Source organism: Armigeres subalbatus, chromosome 3 (genome assembly GCF_024139115.2).
Source record: "Armigeres subalbatus isolate Guangzhou_Male chromosome 3, GZ_Asu_2, whole genome shotgun sequence".
Lineage (NCBI taxonomy): Eukaryota > Metazoa > Arthropoda > Insecta > Diptera > Culicidae > Armigeres > Armigeres subalbatus.
In genome coordinates this window covers 346698666-346706763 of record NC_085141.1, presented here as the reverse complement: position 1 = coordinate 346706763, position 8098 = coordinate 346698666, and the positions used below count along the sequence as shown (strand labels likewise).

General features: G+C 39.9%; 1 long non-coding RNA gene across 1 annotated transcript; it reads left to right on the top strand.

Annotated features, from left to right (window-relative positions):
• The first annotated feature begins 783 nt into the window (after positions 1-783).
• LOC134222717 (uncharacterized) lies at positions 784-7206 on the top strand. The gene is made up of 4 exons (XR_009982436.1): positions 784-1050; positions 1416-2159; positions 2610-2921; positions 6862-7206. It is a non-coding gene; the product is annotated as an uncharacterized LOC134222717 (long non-coding RNA).
• The last annotated feature ends 892 nt before the right edge of the window (positions 7207-8098 follow it).

Below are 8098 nucleotides of genomic sequence, written 5' to 3'. Positions count from 1 at the left end.
ATCCCCTTCCTCCCTATATATGTAGCGTCACGTAATCCATCCACGGCCCCCATAGATGCACAGCATTTTTTTGTCAAAAACCGGCTTCGTGTTGGAAAATACCATACATAACATATTACGCAATAGCCTCCACAGACTACCAGCTCTTTGACGATATCAAAGATCACACACCTCATTTTATTTTAAAATGATATCAAATGACTATACTCGTAATCTGTACAGACTATAACCTATGAATGTAGAACTGAACCATTCCGAATGACAACAACATTGTCCTCTCAGAATTGTCCTCAGAATTAACTAAACACGCAACAAGCGATTGACTTTGACTTTGCAACAAAATAGGGGCATAACACTTGAAAGATATAAACTTATTTTTTGCGTGAACACTTTTGGTGGCCATTTTACTGAGCCTTCTAAAGTACAAAACCTCATGAAAATATTGATATATAATAAATTTGCTTATATCCGCACATCTATGAATTTGTTCACTGTCTACATTTGCTTTGTTTGAGAAGCTTCTGGAACGCTATTCAACGGCAAATTTTACAGCCAGAGTGTACATGTGTACTGTACAGATGTACAGTATATCAGTACAAAATGAAACTCGAACACAAGTTCGGGTACAAGTATACATTTCGTGCGTATACGTATAAACACGAAGCAAGGGCAGGAACTAATAACCGGGACCAGACACTCGGTCCCGGTTATTATTTTCCCGTGTTGCGTTCAAGTTTCAATCGGTGTGTAGGAGTCCTAGGTATACAACTGAAAAGACACTAAACCAGACGCTGTCAGTCATCAGTTTCCGCATGATTATTTTACCGTGCACGCATAACTGACAGCATCGATGTTTTGTTTTTGTTTTTCTTCTCTGGTCATAAGTTCTGTTCAAATTATAAAGTGAGATCGCTGTCCAGAACCACCAATAATTAGAGCCGTTTGAATCGCCACATCCGCGCGATCTATCGTTGCACACATTTCCACCAATAATTGGAGCCGTTTGAATCGCCACATCCGCGCGATCTTCGTTGCACACATTGTTTGCTGGTAAGTACTGCACCCTTACAGATGCAGAGAAAAGTTTTCTTGAGCAAATTAAAGCAAATGTTAGAATCACATAGGGGAACTGTACCCGTTTTGGCCATGTTCCTAATTTGCCCAATTTTGCGAATAACTCCAAATATAAAGCAATGCAAGGGTTTTATTAGTTCCAACAAGAGATATATCCCTCACGCTTCTACGCTGCTTTCAACTTATCGATTATTTTGCAAAAATATGTATTTTTCAGGGTTGGCCAAATTAGGCACTAAGTTGGGCAAAACCGGTGCACTTCCCCTACCTGCTATAGTGAGCGGTTGCATTTATGCATAATCAGTTTGATATACCTACTATAAAATGGTTCGTATTTCCAGAAAAAATGTTGTCGAGCGTTTGACTTGTCGGATATGAACAAACACTTGGACGATATTTGGAATGCTTTGATTTTGAAGCTGAAGCCAGGAGGTGGCAACAAGGAGGATATTCGAACTGGCACTGGAAGTGGGCGACAACTTTTTAACCACCATTTGTAGGACTATAATGGGTAGTGTTGCGGACGTGGCTTTTAAAATGTTTGAAAACGGTATCAAGGTTGCACTGGCCTTTGAGAGAGGATCGTACGAGTTAGCACATTTTGTGGCTAAAAAGCTTCTGCCTATTACATTATCCAGATTGAAGGGGAACGCAATCACGGAACAGGAAAAATATCTCGTGCTAAACCGAACGTTGTTCATTAGCAAGGAATCTTGAAAAAAAAATGGATCAGGGGCTGTGTAAGAGCAGTTTGTCCAAATTTCAATTTCATCTGGAAATAAAATCCCGTTTGCCGACAACAATCCTATAATTATTTAAAAAAACATCCTAGATTTGAAGTCTGCCCTGGAGCATTCATTGGAAACTCCAGAAAACGATTTGGTGATACCCGGGAGACGGCGGAATTTTTAGATGGAAGAGATGAAGTGGAATCCAATTAGTGCATTCAGAGTAATGGTCTGACAGGACGAGAATGTTCTAAAAGAAAGACAGAATCAGAATGTTCTCTCGATACCTATGTGTTTGAGATCTTTGGGGTGGAACAAAGATTATTCTGTGGATTCTTCTGGTACCTGCAGCCAATGGTAAGTCTGGTCAGATATATTTTTATATCTTATAGCACATACATATAGAGCCAACAGGAAATACCTACAGATTGCGCTTGGACATCGGCCTTCTAGAATGGCAATTTATCCATTGTGTTGAATTTTCATTTCTTGAATATAACAGTTGCTTTTTAATAAAAGATTTAACCTTCTGGGGCTCGCACCGTTGTAGAAGTACAACACCTTCGAAAAACACACCTGTCATACACAGGATCAGCAGGACTGCGTGAGTGATCCAGGACCATGCGAGTCCCAGAAGGTTAATATCGCTAACATTGCATATAAAGCCTCTGCTTGGCATGGGATTCATGTCGGGAATATCTGTAGCTATCTGTAGTTGTGTTTTTCTTGTCTGGTCTTTGAAATATTATGATTACCAGATTATGATGTTAGTTTGACCGTTCATTGATTTGTGTTATCCTATTCTAGCCTGCGAAGCGTGATTGAAGAAACCCAAAATGTCATACAGCATCAAGGACAATTATCATGACTGGTGACCGGAATCGAACTGGAATCCTTTTCCTGTGATATGGATACATGCAAACCTGGTTGGTCTTGCCAACACACCGATGCAGCTATGCCTGGCTATTGTAGAGCTCCATACCCGTCGGTTTAGGGCTTTAAGGCCCCCAGATCCGCATGCAGCCATCTTATTTGTGGCCTTCCATGAAGGCACAGGCCACTGTCCGGTTCCCGACGTATCGACGTATAATATTATGCGTATGCAATAACAACCAGCAGGTAAGAAATTCTTGAACTATTGTTTAATAGAAGTATGGAAATACTTGGAGTTAAACTGTTAAACTGTTTTGAATATTACTAGTATTCGAGAAATACATAAGGTATAAGGAGGTGAAAAGAACTGAAAACAGCGAGTAATGGGTGTATTACATTCTCTCGGGAATTGAATTTAGACACCATCAAAAGTACAATTTTGTTTCCCATTTATAGTATTTGTTGTTTTTTTAGTATGTATGAGGTAACAGAAGGTACATGAGGTATTGAAAAAGCCCTGCAGAGAATATACAATACTAAAAACATATAAGATTTTCTATAAATATAAATAGGTAAAGATTAAATCAGCTAGCTATTATATTCAAAAAAAATCGATTGATGTTGACTCATAAGAACTCCTTTTTGTATTCCGAATGCAATCATTTTGAGGTTCAGAATGGAATCATTTGGAGATCCGAAAAGAATGCTTTCAAAATTTTGAATAGAATCCTTTTGAAATTCCAATTCAGAATTGGAATTCTTTTGAGATCCGAAAGGAATCCATTCGAGATTTTGAATAGAATCCTTTTGGTATTCCGAATGAAATCTTTTTGAAATTCCAAATTAAATATTTTTGGAATTTCGATTGAAATCGTTTTTCTTCTGAAATGAACTCCTTTTAGGATTTAGAATGCAATCCTTTCGAGCTTCGAAAGGAATCCATTCAAGATTTTGAATAGAATCCTTTCGATATTCCGAATGGAACTCTTTTAGGATTCCGTTTCGAATCCTTTTGAGATTCTGAATGCAATCCTCAGAATCGGTATCCTTTTGAGGTCCGGAAGGAATCCATTTGAGATTTTGATTTGAAGCCTTTCGATATTCTGAATGGAATCCTTTTAAAATTCCAAATGGAATCCTTTCGAAATGGAATTCTTGTTAGGTTCTGAGGGATTTCTTTTAAGATTCGATTGAAATCCTTTTAGATTCCGAATGAAATTCTTCTGAAGTTTGGATTGAAATCATCTTGAGATACCAAATGGAATTCTTTTGAGTTTCCGTATGGAATCCTTTTGGCATTTCGAATGAAGTCCTTTTTAGGATTCCAAACGAAACCTTTATCTAAATAAAATGCTTTTAAGATTCCGAATGGAATTCCTCCGAGATTCTAAATGGAATTCTTCTGGGAGTCGGAATGGAATTCTTTTGAGATTTCGAAAGAAATTTTTTTGTTTGAGATCCGAATGAAATCCTTTTAGATTCCAATCGAAATCCTTTGAGGTTTCGAATGGAATCATTTTGGGATTCGGAATGGAATCCATTTGGGATTCCGAATGCAATTCTTTTGAAATTCGGAATGGAATCCTTTTGGGCTTCGAAGGAATCCATTCAAGATTTTGAATAGAATCCTTTCGATTTTCCGAATGGAATCCTTTTGGAATTCCGATTTGAATCTTTTGGGTCGCTCAAAATCGGTGTCCTTTTGAGGTTCGAAAGTAATCTATTCGAGATTTTGAAAAGAAGCCTTTCGATATTCCGAATGGAATCCTTTTGAAATTCCAAATGGAATCCTTTTTGAATTCAAAATGGAATTCTTGTAAGCTTCCGAATGGATTTCTTTTGAGATTCGATTGAAATGCTTTTAGATTCCGAATGAAATCCTTCTGAGGTTTGGATTGAAATCGTCTTGAGATACCGACCGGAATTTATTTCCATATGGAATCCTTTTGGGATTTCGAATGGAGTCCTTTTTGGGATTCCAAAGGAAACCTTTATTCAAATAAAATCTGAGATTCCAAATGGAATTCTTGTGCGAGTCCGAATGGAATTATTTTGAGATTCCGAATGAAAAATTCTTTTGCGATCTGAATGAAATCCTTTTCGATCCCAATCGAAACCCTTATGAGATTTCGAATGGAATTCTTTTGAGATCTGAATGAAATCCTTTTAAATTCCAATCGAAACCCTTATGAGATTTCGAATGGAATCTTTCTGAGATTTCGAATGGGATCCTTTTGAGATTTAGAATGGAATCCTTTAGGGTTTCCGAATGGAATCCTTATGAGGTCCGAAAGGCATCCATTCGAGATTTTGAATAGAATCTTTTCGATATTTCGAATAGAGTCCTTTTTGGAATTCCAAAGGAATCTTTTATTTAAATGAAATCCTTTTGAGACTACGAATGGAATTCCTCTGAGATTATGAACGGAGGTATTCCTGGAGTACATTCCGGAGGAATTCCTGGAGACACTTCCGAAGGAATTCCTGGAGGAACTTCCGAAGGAATTCTTGGAGGAACTTCCGAAGGAATTCCTGGAGGAACTTCCGAAGGAATTCCTGGAGGAATTTTCGAAGGAATTCCTGCAGGAATTTCCGAATGAATTCCGGGAGGAACTTCCGGGGGAATTCTCGGAGGAACTTCCGGAGGAACTTCCAGAGAAATTCACGGAGGAACTTCCGGAGGAATTCCCGGAGGAACTTCCGGAGGAATTCCCGAAGGAACTTCCGGAGGAATTCCCGGAGGAACTTCCGGAGGAACTCCCAGAAGAACTTCCGGAGGAATTCCCGGAGGAACTTCCGGAGGAATTCCCGGAGGAACTTCCGGAGGAATTCCCGGAGGAACTTCCGGAGGAATTCCCGGAGGAACTTCCGAGGTAATTTCTGGAGAAAAATATTTGGAAGAACTTCTGGAGAAAAATTTGTAACAACTTTTGGAGGAACTTGTAATAAGACGGGTTTGTACTATTTCTTTTAATTCCATCACTTGTACCTTTGATATATATGTATTTTGACCTCAACAGTAAGGCCGTCTTCAGTGTCTCGTCGTCGAGTCAAGCGTGAGACAGTGAAGATGGCTCCACCATTGAGGTCGAAATACGTATCTGTCAAAAATACAATAAAGTGGTGGAATAAAATGAGATAGTTCAAACTCGTCTTATGAAAACAGAAGAAATTCCACTAAAAGCTCAAAATAATTTTCTTATCATCCTGGAGGAACTTTCGGAGGAATTCCTGGAGATACTTCCGAAGGAATTCCTGGAGGAATCTTTTGAAGAGCTTTTGGAGGACCTCCTGGTTGAACTTCCGGAGAAATTCCTGGCGTAACTCCCGGAGGATTTTGCGGAGTAATTCCTTAAGGAGCCTCCGGTGGCATTCCTGGAGGAGCTCCTGTAGGAATCCCTGAAGGACCCACACCGCCGCCGATTATCATGGCGTGACGCCGCCACCGTAGGTTGAAGATGCTCTATCACGCCGCCGCCTATGAAATCGGTACTCAGATCTGACAAAATGTTTCTGAGATGTCAAATAGTATCCTAATGAGATTCCGATTTTTTGGAATTTAGAACCGAATCCTTCTGGCATTTAAAACGGAATCCTTGTGCTATTCTAAACTGAACCGTTCTGGGATTCTTAGCGATTCTAAGCTGCTATTCCGAACGGAGAGTAATCTCTAGAAAGGATTCTTCCTACGAACACCGAATAGTCCTGAGATAAGAAAGGACACCGTCGGGGATTCTGAACAGAATGTTGAATATTATGTTTCTGTTGATACGAACGAGTTCCTTTTGATTTTTGAAACAGTTTCCTTCTAAGATTCAAAAAGTGAATTCAAAAAAGTATCCTCGTGTGACTTTTATCGGAGCCATCCATGGGATTCCAAACTAATATCCAATCGAACAATTCAACAATCCCGCTAGCTTTTGTAAGCTGCTTTTGTTTAAGAATATTTCGCCGTCTTATGCTCCGTTTATATTAGTTGTTGCTCAATCCGTTGCCAAAATCTTGGCCATGATGGAGAACGTTTCATACGATACTTTATAGTTGGTAAATAGAACAGTATGTACCTACATCGAACTGGGATTTACAATTAAATTTGTATGACACCAAACCCTATTTCCAAACCTTATTTCTTTTATCTAATAGGTTCAATAGACAATATCACTCTTTTTTTTTCTTTTTTTTTAAGGTTTTTGCATCTCCTTTCTGTAAGATATGAATATTCAGCTATTCCTCAGTTCCGCAGTGCCAAGGAAACAGTCGTCATCCGATGGCACGATGGTTTCGTTTCGGTGGGATCATCTCTTCGCAGCGCCGATGACTTCGCGGTTCAACGGTGGCAGCAGCCACCATCGGATGGCTGGTGGCATCAACGGAAGAGCATTGCACTCCGGCCCAAAGGAGACGTCAATAAGGCAAATTAGTCGCCTGCTGGAAGAAAATTTCAAATGATTTCTTTTAGTTCCATTGATTGTTTCAACTTACAATTGACATTAAAATAAAGAATAAATAAATATAAATAAATGAAAAATAATATTTGATGCAAGAAAAACAACTAAACTCGTTCATATCCCAGGTACAAAGTATACATCATATAATATTACATCACTTCATATTACATCGCTTCGATTACATCGGTTAAATTAGTGCGTCGGAAACAAAATTACATCGTGCGAGTACATCGTGCGATGTAAAATTCAACAAGCGACGGATTCTGTGGGTTGCAGCAGATTTGATGTAATATTCAACAACTTTTTTTGCTGTGTGGGTCATTCATCACAACTATCAATGCAGGGGCCTTAATTAATAGATCCCCCCTCCCCTCATTGCGATTTTTTTACGATTTCAACGGATCGATTGATAATTATAAGTCATCGGTTTGACAGTGTTTTATTGCCGGTTTTTATGCTGGTGCACTATCACAATTCCTTCCAACAAACCTCCTGCGGCGCTACGATGCCGAATCCACGGTCCTTGAGCACATCGGCGAGTATGCGTGTGCTCCCGATGAAGTTGAGAGATTTGCAGTTCCACGAACCGAGTTTCCAATCGCTAGTCCCTTTTCGTCGCAGTGGTCTTCGCCGATGGTTCCGGTCCGTACTCTCTTGTTGATTGTTCGTTGCGTGAGTTTTTTTGGCTGGCTTGCAAGGCCTGACACCAAACCCCCAAATTTCCGGAGGACGATTCCTCCTTATTTCCGGTGGACCATTGTCCACAGTTTCACTTAGACTCCCTCGCTGGCACTCGGACGATAATCAGCCGCCCCTAACATGGAGAACAGACGCTGTTGTGAGCCGATCCTGACATGGAGAACAGGACGCTCAATAAGATTTGCACCTCCGGAGAGGAGCAAACCCCTCTTCCCCGTCAGCATACGACCATAGTTCCCACCGGGGTTGGTTACCCGATCTTCCCTAAGGTTCCCT